This window comes from Leptinotarsa decemlineata, unplaced genomic scaffold, assembly GCF_025532065.1.
Source record: "Leptinotarsa decemlineata unplaced genomic scaffold, Ldec_3_MD MMD2_P_RNA_scaffold_7, whole genome shotgun sequence".
Taxonomy (NCBI): domain Eukaryota; kingdom Metazoa; phylum Arthropoda; class Insecta; order Coleoptera; family Chrysomelidae; genus Leptinotarsa; species Leptinotarsa decemlineata.
Genome location: NW_027412534.1, coordinates 6,955,465 through 6,967,445, shown reverse-complemented (window position 1 = coordinate 6,967,445; position 11,981 = coordinate 6,955,465). Strand labels below are relative to the sequence as shown.

General features: G+C 34.4%; 1 long non-coding RNA gene across 1 annotated transcript; it reads left to right on the top strand.

Moving 5' to 3' along the window:
- Positions 1-268: 268 nt before the first annotated feature.
- Positions 269-11,484, top strand: LOC141480354 (uncharacterized). The gene is made up of 2 exons (XR_012464289.1): positions 269-704; positions 10,012-11,484. It is a non-coding gene; the product is annotated as an uncharacterized lncRNA (long non-coding RNA).
- Positions 11,485-11,981: the final 497 nt, after the last annotated feature.

Sequence of the window (11,981 nt, the reverse complement as noted above, 5' to 3'; positions counted from 1 at the left end):
TGAGTTCATTGATGATTCACAGGATTTTCAAGAAAAGTCGATGACCGTGTCGTTCTCCGGCGGTCGTCATGCTCTATATGACACTATTAATAAGCGTGAGCATTACAATGCCGGCATTCTTCTCGATTATACTTGGAAGGAAAAAGTGAGATGGATTCATTTCTTTACTGGATGGAAATTATGATAAATTTCTAATAACATGTTTCGAATGAATTATTTTCACTGTTGTGTTCATAGTAATTTACTTTTTCTATGACTAATGATTTTTTTCAATAAGGACATTTTTCAATCTTGATTTGAAAATGTTCAAATTTGACGATTGTTCAATTGAATCATGTAGGTTATCGAGATAAAGAAAGCTTTCTTGTGAAGAGTTGTTCTATGAATATTGAGCAATAGTTTATCTCTAGAACAAGTTAGATAATAATATTGCTGGGAAGGTATATTGAGCTCATATCTATACACGTATATTCACAAATATAAACACCAGCAAAAGTTGATACCTCAACATGTTTGCATTTTTATGAGTTACCGTTTTTATCGGAAGACTTGGTCCTCCAGTTTGAAATTCCATATAGCAATTTATAGTCGCAAGCTAGTGAACTTTCTCTACTACAGAAATAAGCCATGCACCTCAAAATACTCAATTCACTACACAGTGTTTCAATATAAGTTTGCAATCCAATGGGAGACCTGACATTTAGGTAAGTGGAAGTGTTGAAGAATAAAGCCAAATTCATCATTTGCAATTTAACTGCTTGAAAAAACACCTTTTTGGAATATAAAAATGCAAAATCAAGTATTACACTTGCTGGCGGAAAATAATACCAAATGAAAATGAACAAACAATAATCATGCATCTTCTTGGAACATATCATCTGTAATTTCCAGAAAAATACGAAACGTGTATTAATTTAAAAAGTTTCGTTCGAATAAATATTTAATTAATAATTTAATTGATGATTTAGCATAATCTTTATTTTTCATAACTGTAGTTTCATTTGGAATGGCTTTCTTTTTCGATAAGACAATGATACCTTTGTTATTCTATACTGGTCGGTTTTGTTAGCCAATAATAGACTGGACTTTACAAAGTATTCAAATTTTTCCAAGCATCAATCATCATATCATATATAATTATCAGATTGATATTAGTTGAAGCAAGTATTCAACATAAATTTGTATGAAAAATAATTCACACTGCGGTATCTCCAATCCCAAGATGTTGCAAAATGAAAAAACACATTCAAACAAACCGTATCTTTTTTTGAATTGAAGGGGTTATATTTTTAGGAGTGATTATATATATTTGGGACAGATTCTACTACTCCATCTGATACAAAAAAAAGGGATGAAAGAATCTCATCCCTTTTTTTTTGTATCAGATGGAGTAGTAGAAAACCAAAAACTTTCTTTCCCAAAAAAAACCGTATCTTCTTTTAACAAAAAACATATATGGGATGTATAATCTGGTCACAACTCTGTTTCTCTTCAAGGAATTTCATGTCAAATTGATGTAGATCTGAGGTACTTCCAGCATTGAGTATTTTGCGGACGTTCCAAGCAAAAATACATAATGTACTCTCCCATAACTCAGTCAGCCTGAAGACAAATAATAAAATGATACCACCGCATGAACGGACGATTGAAAATTTTTCAGGTAATCCCATATCAAATAGTTGAAGAACTATGTTGAGAAACGAATGCAGTTTTATTGAAATCTGGATTTATCCTTCGACAAATCGTATCAGTTTTATAAGGAATGTCGTGGGATGGTTAATTGTTGGAAAGGGTTATTGGAAAAATTCTCTCATGAATATTCACCTGCTAATCCTAATGAGGCGTTTTTTAAAGGATTACGAAAAAAGACTAAGCATTGCGAGAATCGATTGAAGTGTACCTGACAATTATGTCAAGTTATTTTAGTGGGTTGTCCAGTTGGAAGAAATGAAAAAGTATAGGTCATCGAGAAATTCAAAAGTGCATTGTCTTCACCCACATTGCTAGTGAAGAAGGGAAATGGGAGTTTTCAGTTCTGCGTTGACTTCAAAAACCGATCACTGTCACCGCAAGAGATGACTATCTCTTGCCTTACTTTTCCATGCTACCTATTCTGGATACCAAATATGCATATTGACAAGTTTCAGTTTTGGCCCTAGAGTGCTTTCACACTTACAGGTAGGTAATTCAAGCGTTTGCCATTTGTTCTACACACGGCGCCCGACAACGCTTGATCGACGCGAAAAGATTTGGAACCACATATTTTTGTATACCAGTTGACATCCTCATTGTTACGCAGTCCTTTGAGGATCATCTGAGAATATTGAATCAAGTTTGCTGTATGTTCTCAAAGGCTAAACCTACCGTTAGCTTTGACAAATGCTAATTTTGGCGCCCAGAAATACCCAACATCCGAATAAAGTCCAAGCAATGTTAAAGCCACCCGCTATCGAGAGTATAATTGAAACATATTTATGGAACGGCGTTTTATACTAAAGTCTGTTAGTATTATCTACTCTAACAACATTGTTGAGAAAATTCGGCAATTTTTTGGTTCCCTGAATGTTGTACACGGTAGTTTGCGAAAATTAAAGAATATTTACTGATCCATGTCTGAATTATCCTGACTATAACTTACCATTTATAGTTCAATACGATGTCTCTGGATATGGTCTTGAGACAATATTGATACAAATTCATTTTGAGGGAGACTGAATATCTGTTATTTGAGATCACTAATAAAACAAAAAAAGTTTCTGGGCCATTCAAGAAATCACAACCTTATTTGGAGAAGGCCCCATTCTCTGTTATCAAAAATCATCCTTTCTTAGTATGGCTCCACAAGCCAAAAGCTTCCACTGGGACAAGGTGGGCGGTTCGCTCACCACAATGAAATTTTAAGATGATTTTTCACAGAGGGATGGACCGCAAAATGAAACTTATTCTTTTGGTTCAGAAATGAGTTGGCTAATTGGAAGGAAGTTGTACTGAAGAAGCGAGGAATTCTCTCATCAAGAAGGCTCACTATCCTCCAACATCTGGACTTATGGTAGGATTGCAAAAGGGTACTACTGGCTGAAACTGAGGAGTGATATATCAAGAAATGTTTTATATGTGCCGCTCATAACGGAAAACAAGGTCCTCGAGGAATATGAATGCGACTCAACATTGGGAGATTATCTCAATGGATATAATAAGACAGATACCTGCGTTATCTTGAGAGATATCTGTGTATTTCGGTCGTAACGGACTTGTTTGGCAAATTTTTTATCATTGGGAGATTATCTCAATGGATAGATATAATGAGACAGATACCTGCGTTATCTTGAGAGATATCTGTGACTGAAGTCGATCGAAGAACCACAGTATGAATAAATTAATTTCACCAAGATCATGCTACGTTTATGGTTACTTCGTTTGGAACAATGGGAAGAACAACTCGAGCACCAACTGTCGCATTGCGACCGTTTCCATTTGATAATGTCCACCTGCAGACCACAGCAAAAAAAAAAAACGAAAAATAGCTTTCACACAACAAATATTGACAATTGACCTTTCGAATTATCACAGGAAATGGGATATCAACTTAACCTGTGACACTCGGAAAGCTATTCACGAATCAAGTGGTAATACAACATTTTCTATTATTTTTGGCAGAAACATGGTACTGGGTGGATGTGCTGATAGAAATATGAAAGTAATATAAAACCAGATGATGAACAACACAGACATGCAGGTGTTCGAAAGCCGGTCAAATGGATCAAAATCTGGTTGGAAAAAGCCGCGAAAAAGTCGAAAACATATAACTTTTTGTCATCGCTCCGAAGATTATTGCCTATACAGTTAATATAGAGGAGGAACTTTGTCTTATTCGATGCTTCACTACAGCAGGGTGTATGAAACATCAAGGATTTGAAACCAGCTAACGCTGATAATAAACGCTCTCAGGTATTACTATTGCTATCTAGTCGAAAATTACTCAAGTACTTTCGAGTTACTGTTTATAAAAAAGGCTAGTAGGGATTTTGAAAATTGATTACCGATGTTTCCTGGAAACAAACTTTGGGAGGAACTCGAAAAATATCGGCAAAATTTGTCCCCAGAATATAATTTATCTAATTGATGTTGACACTACCACAGATAGAAAACTTTTTCGAAACGGTTTCATGGTTAGATCCAACTATCAATATTCAGTAAGTAGGTCGGTATAATTATTTTTACCAAAATTTGTACTCTATTCTAAGTACATTATCTTTATTTTCATAATTTTCTATTTATAAATCCCCTTAAAATTCGTGGATAATATTCAAAATGTGGTGGTAATGCATTTTCTTCAATATAGCATCTCTGGACATCGACTTGAAAACAATTTCCTTCATTGAATTGAAACGGGATATTTTTAGGAAAGATCAATTTTTGAGAAATAAAGTTTTTGGCCTTCTACTTATTCATCTTGATACAAACAATTTGAGAATCTTCCGAAGAAAGGAAGGAAGCAATTAATTCCAAAAATTAACACTATACACAGATATGTAGATCATGCAAAGAAAGTCCTTTCGAAACAAATAGTTTTATATGAACGCTGAATTATACAAGAAACACTTTTCCCTATTCCGTTCGTATTCCAAACATTCGTAATAGAATCTAATCAAATAACATTCACGGGATTTCTACGCAATATAATTATCGAAAGAAGTAAAATTTCACTACATAGCAAATGTAGTTATTTTTCAAAATTGGTTGCTTCCTTCCATTCTTTGTAAAATTACCACATTTTTTGTACCAAGATAGAGAAGGAGAACGCCAAAGAACTTTCTTTCCCAATTTTCTTCATATCTTCAACTTCTTTTTCAATGAAGTTTTCCATTAATATTTTTTCTTGACTTTATTGAAAGAAATAATTAGGACTGTATTTTATGTTACTCAAAACGGTATCAGTAGTATTGTTTAACCTAATTGATAGCAAGTCTTCTAGTCATTGAAAATTAATTCGCGATAGCTTACTGACTATTGGTGTATCAACTGATCTTACTGAGAGCATGATTTAGAAAATTGCGGAACAATTGATGCAAATACACTGTGGGTGGTTGTATCAACATCAGAAGAGAACGGGATATGTTTCGGCATACAAGAGAATAGAAGGTTTCGTAGTTGCTGGTAAAACAAATGACTGTTTTATACTATTTGGGAGCCATTTAGTTCCTTGCTGGGAGTTTGTCATATTCTTCTGGACATAATTCATGTTATCTGTAAACTTATTGTCTCCTATGTTGTATGCTCCATATTAGCAAAAAATAGATCAAGCTATCTCTGCCCCTTTATTGAATTTGTCTGTAAATAATGTCTCTATTATATAGATATATTTTGTTCAGGTGTCCTCTCAATGTACAATGGCCAGTGAGCTTTGTACTGATTCTGATCCGATTCCTGCTTAATTGAAGTAGTTCTTTGGTTCACTTCTCGGGTGATCCAATCATAATTAAAGGTTATTTCGATATAGTTCTCGTGAATATTTTCACAGTACTCTTTATTTTTTGGAAGACTCATTCCTCAATCTGGTTCGGCAACAAATATTTTGGTATGTTCTGTTGGTTCAGGGCATGTATATGTAGTTGATGATCGAGGATCGGAACAGTCATCACCCAGTATAGAATCAATATATTTCTGACCGCCAGTTTCCTCAGTTCTTCATTGCACTTCCAGATCAATCTCAATCAACGTTTGTTTGAAGGTGATTGACAATGTTTCATGATGAATTTCACAAGTTCGGAGTTTTATTGTCTAATATATAAAATGATTTGAAATCCCTGAAACAACTAAAAAAATGAGAATTAAAAATAAATAGCTGTAAATAACAATCATATTGAGCAAAGAAAAACCTGTAAATTGAAGAAAAATTAAAAATAAAGAAATACAAACTGAAAATAAAGATAAAAATGAAAAAGTTAAGAGATTTCAAGCCAAGTTAGTTCACTACGTTTCGATTGTTAATATCCACAATCGTCTTCGGGTGATGACTGGACTGATTCTTTCGAGAGATGACTATTTATGGGTCGTTCGAGTACTTTCACTTATCCCCGCTTTCCATTTTTTCCACTTCACTTCACCGTTGTCGATACCTCTTCACCTCGATATCTATGTCTGAATAATTGATTCAAGAACGTATCATCAAATGCGCCATCGATATCCAGGAAAGTAGCTAAAAGCACTTCCTTGTTCTTGTAATCATATTCTGATTTTTTCCATGACTCGGCTTGATGTCATTTCCGTCGATATACTCGATGCAGTGATCTGGTAAACAGAGCATAATTTCTCAAATGAAAATTCCAAATCTGTCGCATTCAGCTTGCAGCTGAATGGTTATTATGGTAACTATTCCAGTATCAGAATTATCTAGATGAGTTCTAGAGGAAATATCATGTTGTTTCAAAAGTTTCGTCCGTTTTCATGAGTCTACTTCATCTGTAATCTGTTAGGAATCACACGTTAAAAGGTAATACCTCGTTAATCCTTAGCTCACACAAGTTTCTTCTTCTGAGGGTTGTCGTTTTTAGGGGTGCGACAGCTGGTTAACGGAAAAACAGATTTTAAACAGATTTGTAATAATTGTTATCGAAGTGCCTGAAAAGATGACGGTCAGTTGGCGAGAGGACTGTGGAGTATGGTGGGTGAGGCAGAACTTCGACGCTTAACTCTTTTAATTTCCAAACGGTGATTTGTGAAACGTGACGTGAGACAGGATCGAACCTCTTCTGTTGACCAGTGCCGACGGCTGCTGACGCAATTTTTGGTATATTTCGTCTATTTCCTCAGAATAGGACTATGCTGTGATGGTTTGACCCGGTTGCAAAAAGTTATAATGAATCATGAGGATCCACTTTTGATCAATTTCTGTTGAGCGTCCAAATCATAGGGCACCCACTTTTCCAGCCCTTTGAATTTTCCATTACCTTTTAAAACCATCAAGAACCGCATGGAAGCTGACGCCTATTTTTATCGCCATCCCATGCACCGTTTGTGATGGGTCAGTCTCCTTCAGAGTCCTTAACCCTTTGTTTCCTGGTGGTTTCACTGTGAAACCCCCTAGAAATGAATTTTTTCCCAGTAGCCGACGGGCTATCCGGGGAAACCAAGCGATATCACATGATGTACCATGCTTCCTTTGATTGGCAGTGAAAAATCATCTTACTGAAACATGTGCAGTACTGATTGTGTTGTTCGATACCACGTGGTGGATAGTTTTCAAGAACGTTTTTTTTATATTATATGGTATAACGGCAGGTATGTATCTACATAGTTATTTTCTCTATAGTTGATAATTGTCAGTAATAATTATCACAAGACAGTTTTTAGGTGTTTATTGTCTTTTTCTCGTAAACAATTTGTTGGTTTTGTGGCGAAACCACTAGGAAATGCGGACTTTTTTTTCAGTTCAGAAGAATATTTTCTCTATCGAAGAATTAGAACGACTGAATGCTGATGTTCTTTTCATAATGATTGAAGAAGTACCGTCAGATGTCGAGTCTGAATTAGGGAACGTAAGTGAAAATGAAGAAGAAGAGGTTCCAGTTTTATCTAACAATTCTGATAATTTATTTGATATAATGAATTTGCCTATGGATATAGACAATTCTCAGGATGAAAATGTTTGTTACAGTGAGGATGATATACCGCTTTCCACTGTAAGACAAAATGAATTAGTGAAGAGTACAAATTGGACTGCAAATGTTGAAAATTGACCAGAAATTATCAAAGATTTCACTGGAGAAGTAGGTCCGATTGTCGAGAAAAATTTGAAATCTCCATTGGACATATTTTTAGCAGTTTTTCCTTCAAATTTAATTGAGCATATTGTATTCCACACCAATTTATATGCCCTTCATATACACATCAGCCTTTATTCCTACAAATTATAAAGAAAGGCAGAATTTTTTTTCGATAAACTTATTGATGGTAATAAAGAATCTTCCTAGTTACCGTGACTTCTGGTCTTCTAGTATAGTTCTGAGAGATAATTTCATTAGTTCGGTGTTGCCAAGAGATCGTTTTGATTGGTTACTGACGCACTTGCACTTGAACGACAATTCTGTATGCCCTGAAAGAAAATCTCCTTACTTCGATAAGTTATACAAACTGAGAGATAAACTTTCTGAAACATTTCAATCCACTTATAAATCATCAATGAATCAGCCCATAGATGAATCTATGATTCGCTTCAAGGGTCGCAGCAGCCTAAAACAATATATGCCTCAGAAACCCATCAAACGTGGTTATAAAGTATGGGTTCGTGCTGATGAGTCTGGATTTGTTTGTCAGCTCCAAAACTATACAGGAAAAGCAGGTAATTCAGCTGAAAAAGATTTAGGCGCTCGAGTCATATACGATTTGACACGAACATTGGTGGGAAAAGGCCGTAGAATATTTTTGACAACTATTTCAATTCTGTGCTTCTCCAGAAAAAATTATAGTGTGAATTAATATATAGTAATGGTACAGTTAAACGAAGAAGAGGAGATTTACCCACTGATATCCGCGAGGACAAACATATGAAACGGGGAGATTGTGAATGGCGAGTTACTAAAGATGGTTTATCTTATCTCAAATGGATGGATCGCAAAGGTGTTCATTTTCTAAGTAAATATTTGAATCCTAGTCAAAATTCTGGAACAAATCGAAAGCAGAAATATGGTTCCACGCCCCGCATTGATTGTCCTTTTATGGTAGTTGAGTACAATAAACATATGGGTTATGTAGACAAGTTGGATATGTTGAAATCCGTTTATGAATTGGACCGAAAATCCAAGAAATTGTGGCACCGTATTTTTTGGTACCTTCTCGACATTTCATTAGTCAATTCCTACATAATTTTCATTGATCATTTGAGTAAATGTATGAGTCTGAAAAATTTCAAAATTGCGTGGGCTTGGGTTTGATAGGAGCTGAAGAAAATATAAAAAAAAGGGGCGACCATTCTCAACTGCCCATAAGTCCTATAAAACTGTACCACAAGAAATGAGGTATGATTCTTGTGCCCACATGCCACTTCATGGAACATCAAGAAGATGTGTATATTGCAGTACCAAGAATTCTCCTCACAGAACTAGGTGGATGTGTTCCAGGTAAGACATGAATGATTACACTGTATCATTTATAAAATGTCCCTTCGTTTCAGGTGTGACGTAGGTTTATGTCTGAACGACAAAAAATCTGTTTTTTAGGTTTTCATAAAAAATAATGTGATTGCTAGAAATTAAATGAAACCATTCCGGATTTTTTATAAGTATTTAGTAAGGATTGTGATTTGATTTAATGAATTATAAATTTTTCAAAAGTAGTTTTTAATTTCCTAGTGGTTTCATACCGAAACCAGCCTTCCAAACTCCAACCTGAAACATTTTTTGATCACAGATTTCCGTCAATCAACCCATAATCAACTAAAATTCACATAAAAAAGATAGAATCTACAAAAATAAATAATTCTGACTTTAAAGGGTTAACCTCGTCTTGGATTGCTGTAGATCGACCACTTCGAGGCTCATCTTCAGGTCTAAAATCTCCGGAACGAAATTTCGTAAACCAACGTCGAGCAGTGCGTTCATTAACAATATCATTACCAAATGATTGGTTCATTTTTCGGGCTGTTTCGAAAGCCCTTTGATTCAATTTGAATTCTAGAGAAAAATTGGATGAACATCATATATTTGTTTGAAGGTGAAGACATGATATATAGTAAATAATCTGAAAAGAGGCAAAAAATTAAAATTTACTTTGACAAGTGCGGCTCGTCACTTGAGATGAGGTTATTATATATTCACTTGTTATTATTCCAAATAATACTCGAGAAGAAGGCGAATATGAGAGAGAACATGTTTTTTAATTCATATTAAAAATAAAAAGGTTAAGGTCAACAATCTAATGGTTAACAACAAAAAAGTCGCACACATGAAACAAGTTAGATTAACTTAGATCATCATCTAATACGGCAATTAGTAAAACGTGAAACTGTTTAAGTTGACACGTCAAGAATAGTACTTCGACCACGACAGTGAAAATGACTGCCGCAGTTGCAGTCGAAACGTTTGGAGATTATAACTACCACGAGGAAATGGACGGGCGAAAGTTCTGAAGTTGATTTTTAAAGATTATACCAAACATTGAACCAAACTCTGTCGTCGTCATGGACAATGCAGACAATTGAAGCAGTCACCAACAACTGCCTGGCAAAAAGCTGATATACTAACTGGCAGTCTCAAAAAAATTTGCATTCGACGATAATATGTTAAAAGTCCAATTACTCAATATTGCAAGAAAACATATAGCCTCAAATTACCATTGGGAGCTGAAGCCCGATCAAACTAATGTGGGATCAAATAAATAACCAGGTGGCGAAGAAAAACTTGACTTTCAAAATGGATGAGGTAAAAGGCCTAACACCTACTGCGATACAAAATGTCACACCAGAGTCATGGCAAAAATGCATTAGACGTACGCAAAAATCATATAATTAATCTAAATATCAAAATTGGAATAATAATGAATATAACTGGAGTTTTATCTCAACATCAAACCGTTATTTCAACACTTCGACATGAAGATTAAAGTTTTATCTTGAAGATGATCCCTTGGTGATCGAAACACCTGTTAATGTGTTAAAATAACGGTTTGGTGTTGAGATAAAACTCCAGTAATATTCATTACTACATAAAAGGCTCCAAATGGTGCATCACAAGTAAAATAATAAAGATACCTACTTTTCTCATGAAAAGTTTCCACGTTTTATTAATTTAGTAACACCCTGTACATCTGATCTCAGATCATTTTACGTTAATCACATTTCCTAAAGATGCATTTTTTTATAAGAATGATTTTGTCATAAAATAATGATGAAGATTTATCTTCTCTTAGCAACTCAATCCGTGGACACACGGATATTTTTTGGAATAATTAATATAATTCATTTATTATTTGTGAATATAGTTTTTAAATACTAGCAATACACTTGAAATTATTTTTTTCTCATCTGTTTAGTATAATTTCCGACCGCCACTGCAAGAGACAGATTAAAACAAAAACGTCAGTCATTTCTGAGAACTTAGTGCCTGCTGTGTTGGAATCATAGTATAGTTAGGCAAATATTTCTGGACAACTTTTTCCATATCGTAGTATGCATTGTGATTATTTTATGATTTTTTTCCTAGACATTAGGTAACAAACGATGTAAAAAAATAGCTAATATTTGTATTATGAAACCACTTGGTCAATTATCAATATTCTTGGTTGAATCGGTACTTGGGAAAATACCGGCACTTTACATAAAAATGTAATTCAATCGGCGAAAACTAGTGAAATTTGTTGTTGTAATTTTCCGAAAGAAATAAAATTAACATAACAAGATGTGCCGGTATTCACTCCTTGAACCGCAATGTTATGATTATGACGTCAATTCAAATGTGATCTGTAATCAAAATAAAGAAATCGACATCTCATGGTATATGTTGCATCCATTTAGGTGTATTAATGATACGCCAGTAAAGTTATAAACGTTATAGATACAATTTGACAGTGTTGTTTACCCAACACTCATTAACTAATATCTATTTCATTTCCTATAGACAATTATTTCATCGTGAGTATGAATGATTATTACACACAAGAATTATGTAAAAACTCGTGTAAAAGTAAGATAAAATAAATAACTGGCATGTTATACTGTAGAAAATACAAGAGTGAACTTCAACTAGAAATAATACACTGAACTTCAACTGTAACACCCAATAATATTTTGAACAGCAACTGACTAACCCATTATATTTAACGAACTGCACTCTATCGAGGAACAAACATTAATAATGAATGATCATTTCTATTTTTCCATCGCTCCCATTAATACCTTATATAACTGATAACTACTCAAACTATCAAAAGAAATCAAGGTGTCTTATCTTATCTTATCGAAATGTCTCACCAAAATCCTATTCACA